Source organism: Oenanthe melanoleuca, chromosome 1A (assembly GCF_029582105.1).
Source record: "Oenanthe melanoleuca isolate GR-GAL-2019-014 chromosome 1A, OMel1.0, whole genome shotgun sequence".
Lineage (NCBI taxonomy): Eukaryota > Metazoa > Chordata > Aves > Passeriformes > Muscicapidae > Oenanthe > Oenanthe melanoleuca.
Window position 1 is genome coordinate 17,656,712 of NC_079334.1, and position 260 is coordinate 17,656,971.

The following is a 260-nucleotide window of genomic DNA, read 5'->3' on the forward strand; positions in this document are numbered from 1 at the left end:
GGCTGGGAGCGGCGCTGGCTCACCCGTGCGGAGATGGGACGTGCGCGCTCCCCGCGGGGACAGCGCGGGCCCCGAGCGCCCGCGGCCTGCGAGCGGCGGGACGGGCCCTGCCGGCCGCACCCCCAAGCCGAGGGCTGCCCCGGGCACCCCCGCCCCACACGGCCAGGCGGGGCCAAGGAGCCCTGGCCGCTGCGGGGCGGCGGCCGCGCATCCCGGGCCAAGCAGCCCAAGCCGGGCCGGGGCGTTCGCCGCGCGTTGGC